Source organism: Triturus cristatus, chromosome 11, assembly GCF_964204655.1.
Source record: "Triturus cristatus chromosome 11, aTriCri1.1, whole genome shotgun sequence".
NCBI classification, from domain to species: domain Eukaryota; kingdom Metazoa; phylum Chordata; class Amphibia; order Caudata; family Salamandridae; genus Triturus; species Triturus cristatus.
Window position 1 is genome coordinate 700,311,913 of NC_140594.1, and position 12,165 is coordinate 700,324,077.

General features: G+C 42.9%; 1 long non-coding RNA gene across 1 annotated transcript; it reads left to right on the top strand.

Moving 5' to 3' along the window:
- Positions 1-839: 839 nt before the first annotated feature.
- On the top strand, positions 840-3,071 carry LOC146785345 (uncharacterized). Its single transcript, XR_014970966.1, has 2 exons — positions 840-976; positions 2,610-3,071. It is a non-coding gene; the product is annotated as an uncharacterized LOC146785345 (long non-coding RNA).
- Positions 3,072-12,165: the final 9,094 nt, after the last annotated feature.

A 12,165-nucleotide genomic window follows, 5' to 3' on the forward strand; every position in this document is an offset into this window, starting at 1 on the left:
TATTTTGAAAATCTGTTAATACAGCAAAAGATGACCTCTGGCCCCAACAGTAGATGGGCTCGGAGGAGCATTTATTCGTAGGTTCCTTTCAATTTCAGCCAATCAGAGGCTAGAAATGCCACATGGAAACCCGTAATGTACTCACATGGAGTGTTTTCTCTCTGGTCCGATCGGCCTATCGGTTATTCAAGTAGTACAACGGCTATCTACGAGGGATAAATGCAATCATATTTTCAATTTTTTAACAACCATCCAAAATAATGAGGGAGGTATGCAATAATGGTACAATCAGGGCAAACCTCCAAGATGTGAGTCATCTTGCTATAGTCGATATATAGAAATGTAATCGTGTTTGTTAAACACACGATCATGACTTGCAATGGACGTTACTATTGCTCCTGCTATAAGTACCAAGAAATAACAGTCTGGCTCTATACCTCAATTATAACAAATGCAAGATGCAAGGTCTGGGTGTACGTGTAAATGTATTCACACTAAAAAAAAGTCACTTTCCGGCCCCAAGGAAGGCGGGCTCGGAAGAAGATGTGCATTTTCACATTTGTTTCTGATTCCAGCCAATCACGGGCTTGGAAAAATCATGTAGAAACCCACAATATGTTGACATGGTGCGGTCCCTCATTGGTGCGCTTGGACAGTCAGCCAATCAAAGGGACTGAAATAGAAATTAACCTAAGAGAAAATGCTCTTCCGAGCCCATCGATTTGTGGGGGCCAGAGGTCATCTTTTGCTGTATTAATGGATATTAAGCATAAGAGGATCGTACTCTACCAATGGCATACAGCCATCGGAATACAGATCTTTTGATTGGCTGATATTGCGAGCGGACCGGAGAGGGAACATGCCACGTGAATGCATTTAGAGTTTTGCATTATGCATTCTAAACCCCAGAGAGGCAGGATTCAAAGACAGAACAAGGAGAAAGCCACCGTTTGAGTCCATCTGAATTGGCGGCCAGGTATTGACGCTCTAATACGAACACGAACTCTGGTTGATGCGGGTAGCTGGATAGGGGTTTTAGACAATTTCCTTTGTTGAACGGATTGTGATTGGTTGACTAATTGAATACGTTTTACGAACCATAGAGGGCATTAGATTAGGGTGACCAGAATTTTAAAGCCAAAAACCGGGATATTTCACAAAAATAGAAGAAGGACTGCAGTTTTACTTCAAGTGAGCGCACAGAATGACAGCGCACAGAATGACAGCGCTCCTCAGCAGAGAATTACAGAACAGGCAGTTAGACCGTACATAAAATGCAATTTTTAAACCCAGAAGCTTGCCTGTTAATTAAATTGCTTTCTTGAAACAACTTCTAACTATCCCTTCTTTGTAAAGTATAAAAAGCACCTCCCACAGTTTTCAGTCACCCTCTCTCTAAAAACCGGGACAGGAGCTCAATTTCCCGAAACCTGCCGGGACAGCAGGTGAAAAACTGGGACCGTCCGGGAAAAACCGGGACGCCTGGTCACCCTACATTAGATGCAGGCTGTGACTTTGATTCTGGACACAGACTAAGGGGCAGATTTACAAGCCACTTGCGCCACTTTTGTGGCACTTTTCCCATGTTAAAAGTGACGCAAAAGTGGCGCACGGGGCTTGTAAATCTGCCCCTAAGTAGGTTAGTTGCGTATTTCCCTTGATACTTTGGCGCAGATTTACAAGCCTCTTGCGCTACTTTTGCGTCATTTTTAACATGGGAAAAATGACGCAAAGTGGCGCAAGGGGCTTGTAAATCTGCCACTTTGTCCTTAAGTATCGAATTGGTGGCTAGGTGAAATTGGTGGTGCAGGGAGTTGAATTATAGATATTTTTGGAGCTTATTTTCGTAGGAATTGCTTTTAATGAGACCATAATGCCATAGGAATGGTTTGAATGTATTGTGTAATAAGATTAAGACTAAAAATAACCATAAAATAATTTTGGGATACATTGGATTCATGGAGGAGAGAATAGCGAAAGAAAAAGAATACCATTGATATGCACGCTTGTTTACCACATTAGTATTTGGTGAACAGCGGTACATATGAATGATATTCAGGACCGCTGTAGATGCTCTTTGCTAAGCAGTCATTTCTGCACATTAGGCATTGTATTTATAGGGTTCTATTTATTTCATACCATTATTCTTATTGATTTGTTAATATATTTGTATACATTGACTTGTGGTACTATACCACCCATCGTATTAGCTTGACTTGTACTGGATTTCTGCCTTTTGACCTCACTCAGTGAAACATCGCGATTCAACCTACTTCTCAAGTGAGTGCCCCTATTTTTCCTATTTTTTCCTGTTTTGCTTACATTGAGCATTTGGGTCTGCTATCACATGGGGCAACTTGGATATTGAGCCAATAAAAAAGAAACCTACATGATAGCCAGTATATGGTTTAAAAAGATACTGACAAAATTGGTATGCATGTAGATTATTGATTGTTGATTGCTCTATGTTTTTTTTGTATGTAGGTGTGGAGTCTTGTATAGTATGTTTATTAATATTAGGAGTATAGTGTAGTATGTGATTCATTGTAAATAACTATTTGTGCATACATATGCGATAAATAGGTTGATTTATGATTTTTATTTCACAGCCCTGATGAAGTCCGCATGGATAAAGCTGCGTTGGCTGGGCTGCTGTGCAATTGTGAAGATGATTAAACTTCAATAAAGTGGATTGAAACAGACATACAAGTCTCCTGAGGAATTTGATTGGACATTAATAGCGAATATATGTTGATATAGAGCTGTATGGATTCTGTTGTAAAGCTATGAATGGAGCCAAATGGATTATATAATCGTATGCTCCTTTTCATTTATGCTAAAAAGTTAGTAGTTATCCTTCGATTGACTTGTGGGAGCAGCGCATGTTCAGCAAACAAAATCAAGGGTGATGAGTGGTGGACTCAATTGAAGTACTAATATGCTAGAGTCTAGGATATTGTTCAATTTTATTTTTTTTAAACCTAATTCTGAAAACCTCTAAACTTCACATTAAAACTAAAATATCATTTGTTGTACATTTTCATTTGGAAAATAAAATAGTTCATAACTTATGTACATGTATAATGCATTCTTTATTTGTGTATTGTTTTGAGGCTCAAATCGTATAAAATGATTATGCTACGATTTGGCTTCCAATTGCTGCTTTAAAATGTAGAAGCCAATAGACTGCTAGTATGTGAACTGACTTCTCTGTTAGATGCCATTCCAACATGGACCTATGAGTAAATGAAAGATGTGTAACCTCCAACCTAGTGAGATTTGTGATAATACTTTTCTTCAGAAATGTTCTTTGACATAGTAAAATACTATTTCCTTTTTCACAATATGTAGAGAAGTCGGGATTACTTGAAATTAAGACTGGATTGGACATTCATATTGTGATTTGTTCGGATATCGTCTTTTTGTGAACACTTTACTATCAGAATTAAGGTAATGGTAGTCCGATCTTTTTGTGATCAAGGTTATTTTGATGGAGTATTGGACAACAAATTTGCACACCATCAACACCCGTGTTTCAGACTCACAAATAGTCCTTTCTGGAGTTCACAGGTTCCAACTTTAAAAAAATTGGAAAGTTACACTGATTTCTATTGCAAACATGTAATTTTGGGTGGTCTGTTTGTGCAAATTTCATTGTAAAATTACATCAGTCCTGCAGAGTTTTATTCTCTATGTTCTATGGACCACTGGAGATAATAAAAGTGGAGCATGCCCATTATTTTCTGCTTGATTATTGCACCAAACATGGGAAGTTCTAGAGGCAAGAAAAGGTGCATTTGTGTCACTCTGTCAGTGTTTAATTTGAGACAGTGGTTTCCTGTGCTCAGCACCAGCACTTAACAGTCAACACCGTCACTAATAACAATCAGCCACATGGTCGCGCTGTTTGACCAATTTTGTGATGAACACAACAACAGTTTGGTAGTTCTACATACATTAAAAACGACTAATACCTGCCACCCAAAGCTACAAAAATTGCTTGGGTGGCAAGTATTAGTCATTTTTTAATGTATTGAAAGTCTGGATTGTCAGCTTTTGACACCGTCTCCCACAACATCCTCATCAACAGACTCTACAACATAGGCATACAGCAAAAGGTCCTCACGTTGATCACCCCTTTCCATACAGGATGCACACAGAACATCTGTCTGCCTCCCTTCACCTCCACACCCAAAGATATCATATGCAGCGTACCACAAGGATCATCCCTCAGCCCCACACTGTTCAACATCTACATGATTCTCTTGCACACATCATCAGATCCCATGGAAACAACATAGGGGCATATTTACAAGGATTGATGCTAAGCAGCTTTCATGCTGCATAGCATCACTTTTTTTTACAGCTGCCGTTCGTCAATAACGCCATGTTTGCGACGTATCTACAATACTGCGCTATGGGACTTTAGGATCAGGTAGCGCCGGGAAACATTATGCTAACGCTAGCGTCAAGGCTTAAGGAAATCACACATTAGCCTGAAAAAAGTGACGGCCAGCCAATTAGCGGCAAGAAAGTTCAAAAACATACGCTGCTAAGGGCAAAAAAACCTGAATGCAGAATGGAGCAGTCAGGACCAAGTTTAGCACAGGACAACAATCCCCCAACAGCCAGGATGACCAGCCAGAGTCCAAGGGGAAGAAGAAGAAGAAATACAGATTCAGTCAGGATAAGAATGAGATCCTGATTGCGGAGGTGATGGAGCATCAACACCAGCTCTTCATCAGCTCCAAGGTGCCATTGGGGACCAAAAACGCTATAGGGCAGTCCATAGTCAACAAGGTAAACTCCATCGCAGAAGTCAAGAGGGCAGTGATGGACTGCAAGAAGCACAGGCATGATGCCAAGCACAAAAGCAAGCAGAAACTGGCAAGCAATCGACAGGCAGCATTGCAGACCGGAGGTGGGATTCCAGCACCCCAGGTGGAGCGCGATCCCTTGGAGGAGCAGGTGTGGGCAGTCCTCTGTGAGGAGTGGGTGATTGGAGTAGAGAGACAGGACAGTGCTGACAATAACCAACTGCATCAACAACAGGGTAAGTACCAAGAAGGGGCAAAATATGTAATGTCGCACAGTCCAGGCACCTATGCCTCAGCGCTCTCCCACACTGTATGCATGTTAAACGGTAGCCACCTAGGTACTCTGTGGATTATTCACAGGCCCTTTGCACTGCTGGTATGTCAATTTTACCTTATTAAAAGTGAAATACCGGCGACGCAAAGGGCTTGTAACTAAGCCCTTCATGCATGGAAACAATGACAAGTGAACAGTCATGTGTCTTTTCCCCAAATGTTTGCATCAGGCAGTGTTGCAAGTCTCACAGTCAGCCCATATTAACACACATTGTATTAGCAGTCATATGCATTGTTGTCAAGATATGACGCTTTCCTGTACTATCTATGAGGCATATATACCATAATCTAGCAGAGCACGGTGTTGCCTCAAAATTGGTAGCACGGTGCTCCAACAGTATAGAAATGCAGGGATGTGCTGTATGCACAAAAATACGACACACTCTTGCATGTCCCTAAGTGCCGTTGCTTCAAAAATGTACTTGCACCAGCGCAGCCCTCCTTGTGCCATGTTGCTAGGATGTCTGCGCTGCAGTGGCAAATGTTGATGTGCAGGAAGAGTCACCTTTCTGCACATAAACAATCCTTACAGGTGATTTGCCGTTTCCATGAGTGCAGCAGAATGCAGCACACATAGAAAGAGCAAAATATGAGGAGAAATGTATAATTGTGTTTTCCACATTTCACTATCCTACGAACAGGGCCCTAATTTACAAGCCCTTGCGCTGCCAGTGTGTAATTTTTAAAATGAGAAAAAGTGACATACTCGTGGTGCAAGGGGTTTGTAAATAAGGCCCTAGTGTTTACCTGTCCTTAGTTGTTGGTTTTGCCCCAGCCTTGTTGATATGGGAGAGTAAAAAAATGAAATGCCTGTTGTGGTGGAAATCTCACTGAAAACCACATTGCACATCCCTTTCATGCTAAGTGAAGCTTGGGAAGGTGCCTCATTTACAAGGTGGTGTTAATCAATGTTAAGTAGCTTCACGCTGCATTGCAAATAAGGAAAAGGGGATTTAGCCACCAGAATGTCGCTAAAAGTGATGTTCTGGTGGCAATATCACCTTGTATTTATGCCCCCGGGTTTGGGGGGGGGCTGCTACCTATGTATGTACATGGAACATGGGCCCTAGGTAAAGTCATCCTGGATACAGATAGGTTTGTGTCAACATGCATCCTTTCACAAATGTTTGAAAGGGACATATACACTGGAGTATGTTTCCTCCCTGTGCACACCTCTGTGCTGCTGTGAAAAGGCCAGCTGTTCAGCAATGCAGCCATCCTTGAACCCTGCCTCAAAGTTGTCTATGTTGCTGCTTGCCTTTGGTCATCTTTGCCAGCGCAGGGAAAAACACAAGGGGATGGCACGCTCATTCTTAGTATGGGTCTGAGCTGTGTATGTGGAAATATCAGGGATGCATAGCTAAAGTGCCCACAGCACCATGTCTAGTCAAAATCATGTCAAAAGGACCCTCTGAAGTTACATCTCATCATCCCGAAAATAACATAATCTGGGGTGTTGCATGACATATGTCAACTTGTAACAGCTTGCAATATCAGTCTGTTGGGGATAGCCACAAATGATGCAAGTGTAATAGGTACAGGATAAGCCACTCATCATCTTGGTCACATAACTGTGTGGCAGTAAGTTGGATGTCTGGATCTTTGTTTCGAATGCACAGAGGGATCAATGCACACATACAAGTGTATGGAAGAAAGACATAAGATGTCTCACACCCTGCAGATGATGAAATAGAATGGATGTCAATGATTTCTATATGAGGACTAAGATAGGCTTTAGCCACCCAGTGTTGGCACACAGTGGTAATGTCATAATCCTCAGCTCCCGACATGTAACATTTATGGACAGTTTAAACTGCCATCCCCAGCTAAGTGTAACAGGTGTACGATGTATCACAGGAGAATGGAAAGTGTGATGCACTTTGAATGTCAAATGCTTAACAACATGTCAACACGTAGCAGACAGCAACAATAGTGTTTGCCCTTTCCATTGCAGAGAATGAAACCTTACCTCCTGGTCGGTACCCTGTCCCAGACGTCACAGATGAAGGAGATGATGATGAAAACCTTCAAACCATCGACCACAACACCCTCCAAGAGCTCCTGGACTCCATAGAACACCATCGCCCGGACCCAGGGAGGGTCAACTGTGTTTTGGCATCTCCACATGTACCACCAAATAACCAATAGGCACCACCTACCACCACAGTCACACCCCTGGACTCTGACGACCCACAGGTCACCTTCCAATGGCTTGCGATAGGAGTCCAGCGGGAGTTGGCAGATCAGGTGCGGGTGGGGTTGGATAGCCTGGCAGCCACAGTAGAGGGGGTCCGTGGATGCCTCAGTCCCAATAGGGACACGTCGGTTGTCATCAGAGGCACCTACTCTTCACTCCGTGACCTCCAGCAGTCCCTGGCTGACACTGCTGGTGTCATGAGGCAGAGGCATCAACAACTGCCCTGCCAAAGTGGCACCAGCAAGCTGGTCAAAGAGCTGTGGGCAATCCAAAATATCTTGGAGACCAGGGAGTGGAAGCAGGACTCCCACATGGCTGCCATGGCTGCCTACCACAGCAACATTGCTGCTGTGTTGCAAAACCAGCAGAGCAGATCCTCCTGCAGTGATGCCTCATGTGTTGGCACAGATGAATACTGCTGCAGCCTTATGTGTCTGTGTCTCCCTCGCCTGCTGCATGTACAACACCACCCTCACGGGAAACACCACACACGTCAGAGGAGGAAGCTGTGAATGATACAGCTTTCGAAAGGATTAGTCTGTGGTACCATTTGTCTGTGTCAAATGCCCAGTTTCTGCTTAGCCCTGTGCTCACCAACATGTCTGGAAACATCATCTACCACTGTTCTCATCATGACTCTGCCATGTTCACCTTGGACGTTTGTGGACTGCCAATGTGGCCCATCGTCCCCAATGACACTGCAAATATGCTCCTGACTAATAATTTCCAAATCCTCAAAATGTCCCATGACATGTTCTCCACAAGAATTCTGTCTGGAAATCCACTGGCTTGAAGCATCCTTTGGGGCTGTTATCCTGTGAACTGACCCTATTTGATTAGCACTTGTAAATAAATGCACCTTTAATCGCCAGATGTGTGTTGTTTGTCACCATGAAACAGAAAAAGTGTTGAAAATGGCTAATCTGTGTATCCACTACATCTAATACTGAGTGTATTTGAGACATTGGTGTCTGCAGACTCTGGGACCTTGATAGGCAGTGAGAGTTCAGACCACGTGTGAAGTACATAATATCAGATATACATTGAGTGCTAAATCAAGTCAGCCACAACAATGTTTAACTGGTAACATGCCCTCAAAGTGTATGGAAAAAAGAGTCTATCTACAAGTATCATGTCCAAACATGGTAACAAGTGAAAACACCCCATTGGGGTGACAAGGAAATGTGGTGATTGCCATAGGTCACGAAGCAGCAAACTGAGTACAATCCAACATAACAACATTACGTAAAGAAGTCAGAGGGTGCTCCATTCCTCCAAGACCTAATGCTTTTGTAATGCACAATATTCTTGTAAATGACAACTAATTTAGCACCCTATCCTCATGCGATGAGAAAAGGCACATATTGAATTATACATTGTATGCATGTCTGATAATTTCAACCAATAGGCTTTACGATAGTACGCTGTCCCTAGATAATGAAGCCACTCCCTCATGTTGTGCAACTATTCAAGTTGGGAAAACAGATTAAAAGTACCTCAATACAGCTCAGATACACATTAAACATCACTGACACCACAATGTAGAAAAAGGTATGTTTATTTTAATAAGAAACTAAATAAATCTAAGCCTATCTACCCTATGCTATAGTTCTAACCTAACCTATTCTACACTACCTTATCCTAATTAGCCTTAACACTACCCTAACAAACCATACGTTAACCTACACACTTAACAACAAACATCACCCCCCCTCTTTAAGGCACACATTTGAAGACAGGACAAAGACAACTACACCTAAACATAGACTACCTACATATATATCATAAACAAAGATAAAAAAATATTGGTTTACATTTTTGGGAAATTTTGTATTTTTCCTCCCTATTTTTAACCTTAACAACTACTAAAATATCAACCCCCCACCCAAACGAAAAGGAAACATAACCCATATCACTATAAACAATCTAGCCTACATTAAAACTCTAACTGAGCCTAACACTAATCTAAGCCTAGACTAACTATAGCATTACACTAAATGAAAAAACAATGCCTAAGTATAACTTTATAATAACAGGATTTGGGGGACTGATTAAGGCCTCCATTCAGGTGAGACAAGAACAATGGAAGGCCCAGTGCTCCCTTTATGTCCTCCAAATGTGCGAGGACCTGGTCCATTTTATGCTCCAATGTTGCCATCCTTAAATGTAAATTGGAGAGTTCCCTCCTGTCCTCCCTGCTGAAGGCTGATGGCTGTGCTGGTGGGTCAAGTGGTGCCGGTGCAGCAGGTAGGGCAGGTGCAGCAGGTGCGGAACCTGGAGCTGGTGTGACAGGTGCTGCAGGTGTGGCTTGTTGGGCAGCTGTGGCAAGTGGTTCAGGGTGGTGTGTACCAGAGGGGCTTGGCACAGGATCTGTAATGGCATGCTGGATTGCAGTGTCAGACTCCATTGCTCTGGCTGTGGCAGCTATTTGGGCACCTTGGGGGAAACTGTGCCATCTGCCACCTGCTTTTTCCTACTCATATCGTGGATGCATAACCTGGTACCCCTTGGCCATCCTCTGGAGATAGCAATACCTGTCCTTATAGAGTTTGAAGGCTTTGGCCGCCTCAGGTGCTATGTTGTCTATAAGAAAAAAATATCACATGACCAGATGTAAAAAACAAGACAAACAACAATGGGTAACTAGCCCATCACATCTGAAGTTTACAACAACAGGAAGGTAACAGTCTTCCAACTTTTTACAACTTGAAGCTTGGTGGTACCACTCACATGTGTAGTCTATGTCAACTCACAACTTCAAAATCAGACCTTTAGGGTAATGAACCAAACAGCACATAATAATGGCAGAGCTCAACAGCATCAGTGGATGGTCTCCTAAGTGAAATAATGACATAAACATATACTCAGACTGAGTCTAACAGGGGAACATACACAAGGAGACTGACTTACAGGCCCCTTGTGCCCCCAGGTCATAATATTTACCCGTACCTATAGGATGCACTGGGTGTTCTAGGGGCATACAACTAAGTGTCAAAGTGTTTCAAGTGTAAAAAAGTCAGTCATCTGCCAACTACAATGCGATACATAGTCTGATTTGTCTCCACAGCCTCATATTCTGGGTTCAATCTGTTCTCATTTACTTCAAGCATGTGAGTACTTGTATGTCAGAGAGCAGCTTGCCTTCCCACTTTGCTAAAAAAAGCTGCACATGGGAAGTAAGACCGGGTTCAACGGTGGGAAGAGTAGTTGGACACATCACAATGTACAACAATACAAATCTCAATTCCAGCCTGTTGTAGGTCTGCGGTGGACCAATCATCCAACCATCAGATATACGACAGGTCCCATCATATGTCTGAGACATGCTCATTGTATCAATCACTGTCACTTACAAGTGTAGCTGTAATGCTCTGATCCTCAGTGATCCCCATATCTTGCCAGTGTGTACATGGCACCCCAGTCCAGTCATGGACATCACCAACATCACTTTTTAGGTCGAGCCTCGCTTCAGCGCACATGCGCTGATCGCTCTGCGAGGCATGCTGTAATAGAGTAAGCAGTGGAAGCCCCGCCCACTCTGAACCCATATTTGTAATTGGCTGGTGTCATAGTCCTTCGTAAAAGCTAAATTCCGATTCATTATGAGGCTTGTTAGTCCCTCCTGGGTACCGCCTTGTCTCCATTTCTTACCTCCCATAACAACTGGACCTTTTACTTGCTACACGGTCTCTGTTATTTCGTGGGTGAGCACTATTTTCTTTAATGGTCTTTCATTATTCCAGCACGATCCACTTTCAGTTTAGTGGACGCGCTGCTTTATTTAATTAATTTGCAGCACAGTCAGCATCAGTTCAGTGTAGCACAGGCAAGCAAGCATTTGCAATGCAACAGGTCTCTCATTTACGTGAGTTTGAGCTATTGGCATTGTAAATAACAATGCCTTTTATTTATGTTATCGTTTTTGAAACATAAATAAAACGCATTGCCATTTACAATACCAATAGCTGAAACTTGCGTAAATGCAAGCCCTATTGCATTGCAAATGCTTGTTGTATTTTGTTGCCTGTATCTACAATGTGAAACACAGATGCAGAGGCAGATGTCGGATAGACCTGTGGCACATATGTACAAGGTGATAGTGCTACAGGAACTACACAAAGTTACCATACTCCATGAGTCACAATGGCCTTCACCATGTGAGGTAAATATTGTCTAGCTATCCAATGTGGACAAATGCTGCCATGTACACATGCTACGCTACCAAGCAGGCATATTTGCCAAGGGGTTAAAAATGGATGTTGCTGTTGACTTCACAACACTACATACAATGCGGGTACATAGGTCACCAAATACACACAGAATCTAGATCCGTAGCTGCCCCATCAGGTTGCAGCATCATTTGTTATGTTGAAGGATGGGCCAACTGGTTGACATAGCACTGAATATTTGTGTGCAAACATATACTGGGGCACCTTTTCAGCAGAATGGTGGAGTGCGGTGTCATGCCAAAATTGATGCTGATGTGCTCCAACATTCGTAAACTGCATGGAAGCAAGGAATTTGCAATAATATGGGGCACCCCTGCGCCACATTTAGCTGCCTAGTGCCAATGTAGGAACCATTGCAGCTTAGTGCAAAGATGCTTGTGTTTGTGTTAGGCAGCTAAATATGACACCGGTGCTTGGGTGCCTGTGTTGGCGCTAGGCAGCTAAATATGACACCTGTGCTTGGGAAACTGCAGGGGTGCCCTGTAGCATAGTACATACAGGGCATCGCTGCGTTCAGAAATATTGATGTGCAGCGCAGCAGATTTTGCTGCAGCTTCACGATCTTCTTAGAATATGCCTCATTGTGGAT